This window comes from Otolemur garnettii, unplaced genomic scaffold, assembly GCF_000181295.1.
Source record: "Otolemur garnettii isolate 467f Iridium unplaced genomic scaffold, OtoGar3 scaffold00004, whole genome shotgun sequence".
In the NCBI taxonomy this organism is placed as follows: domain Eukaryota; kingdom Metazoa; phylum Chordata; class Mammalia; order Primates; family Galagidae; genus Otolemur; species Otolemur garnettii.
The window spans coordinates 43,964,119-43,966,682 of record NW_003852399.1 but is presented as its reverse complement, the minus strand read 5'-3'; positions in this window follow the sequence as shown (position 1 = coordinate 43,966,682).

Below are 2,564 nucleotides of genomic sequence, written 5' to 3'. Positions count from 1 at the left end.
CCTACTCCTTTGAGTCACAGGCGCACCTGATTGCAAATTCTTTGTTCTCCTCCCAGGTGGAGTTTATTTTCTGTCCTTGAACATGGGTTGGCTTTGGGACTGCTTAGTGAATAGAAGGTGACAGAGGTGATGCTGTGCCAGCCCAGTCTACACCTTAAGAAGTTCTGGAGGTTTCCATTTTCTGCTCTTTTGGCACCCTCCCAAACTACCACACAGAGAGACCACGTGCCCTACGTGGAGATGGCTTAGCCTGCCAGCCTCCTGGTGTGGCCTCCAGATGCCTCTAGCTCCAAATTGAATGTGAGTGATTACGTTTTAGCTCCCACCACCCTTTCAAAGACACCCTGTAACACCAGCAGAGCTGCTGGCTGAGCTAGCAATCCACGGAAGCTGAAAGGAAAGTGGTTGTCATTTTAAGCCACCAAATTTGAGACAATTTGTTACATAGCAGTAAATAATTGAAATAGAAAGCAAGCCATTCATCACCTATAACTTCTGGTTAACAGGAAATGGCTTTGCTCTTATTGGAAAGACAGCTAGACCTGGTTCCCTAGATTTCCTTTTGGCTGATGATTTGGTTTGAGTTGCAGAGGGCACAGGCAAGGGTTCCTTTGGTTAGGGAGGGCAGAGCAATAGGGTCAGCAAGGATGAGGTGGCCAGTCATGTGGGGAGTCCTGCGGGGAGTAGGCAGCAAGATAGGGCCTGCAGGGCCTGGGCTGGTGGTGACAGACATGAGGACCCAAATAGATGCTGTAAATAAAACCAGTGATCCAAGGCAGACGGCGGAACCAAGGCTGTGAGTGTTGAAGGGAGAGAGTGGGGAGGAATGATAAAAATAAATGCATAATTATTCAAATAAAAATGTTTATTCATATGCCACATAAAATTATCTACCCTACTACACTTTTGGAAACACGGTCTAGAAATAACACCCTTTTCATACTTCACGGCTCCTTCTGAAGGAGTCCTTCATGAGAAAGTAAGGAAATAGGGAGTTTCTCTTTAAAAAAAAAAAAAACTAGATATTTTTTTTTACATAGTGAAACACAGATCTTTCTTCACTGCTCTCTGTGGTGGTCCCACTAAGCCCCATCAGCACAATTATACAGACACATTCACACACAGAATGCACCACACACACATCACCCATCCACAGGCATGCATTGTTAAATAGGATGTTTTTCAAGTTGGCAAACATGAAAAAAAATCTTCAACTTTAATACTTACGAAGTTCCTAAAAAGATCAATGAGTCTATTTGATATCAATTTTGGCATTGTTGAGAGAAATATGTTTACTCACATTTTTAAAAATGTAAGCTTCCTCTCCTTCTCCTTCTTCCTCTTTTTTTTTTCTTTTTTTTTAGACAGGGTCTCCTTCTGTTGCCTGGTCTATATCGCAGTGGCATTATCGTAGTTCACTGCAACTATAAACTCCTGGGCTCTACTGATCTTCCTTCCTCGGCCTCCAGAGAACTGGACTAAGGCTCAAGTCACCACATCCAGATTAAGTTTACTGTTTGTTTGTTTATTTGAGACAGTCTCATTATGTTGCCTTTAGTAGAGTGCTCTGGCGTCACATGTCACAGCAACTTCAAACTTTTGTGCTTAAGTGATTCTTTTGCCTCAGCCTCCCAAGTAGCTGGCACTACAGGCACCCTCCACTAGGGCTCAGCTATTTTTTTTATTGCAGTTGTCATTGTTCTTTAGCTGGCTCAGGCCAGATTCGAACCTGCCAGCCTTAGTGTATGTGGCTGGCGCTGTAACCACTGTGCTATAGGCAACGAGCCAAGTTTACTGGTTTTTTGTAGAGATGTGGTCTCCCTGTGTTGCTCAGGCTGATCTTGAACTCCTGGCTTCAAGCAATCCTCCCAGCTTTCCTTCCTAAAGTGCTAGTATTAAAGGTGTGAGCCACCACACACCACCTATCAACCTTTTTTTAAAAAATTGAAATCAAAGTATCGTTGAATTAAATGAAACTTTTATTTTCAAAATATTTCACTTTTGTCCATGTCTTGAAATCTTATTTTATGGTTTCATGGGCATGTTACATTGCCTGAGACCCTTTTCTTTGAATTCTGATGTCTTCATTTATAAAATGGGTATGTATTTGCTCTAGAACAGGAATTGTTACCATGATATAATCTAAGTTTAAGAGTTTTATAAGATTCAGAGGGGAATCACTTCACTTGGCTGTGACCTAATTTAATATGTAGAGTTTCAGTTTTATAATTTAAAAAACAATTTATTGTGATACTGTTTCATCTTTTATGCAGTGGTTATACCATATAAGACCACTTTCTAAAAATTATTGCACCATTAATTATTTTGGATGTTTTTTAAAAAATGCCTAGATTGGCTTGGCGCCTGTGGCTCAAGTGGCTAAGGAACCAGCCACATACACCTAAGGTGGCGGGTTTGAATCCAGCCGGGGCCGCCAAACAACAATGACGGCTGCAAGCAAAAAATAGCTGGGCGTTGTGGTGGGCGCCTGTAGTCCCAGCTACTTGGGAGGCTGAGGCAGGAGATTCGCTTGAGCCCAGGAGTTGGAGGTTGCTGTGAGCTGT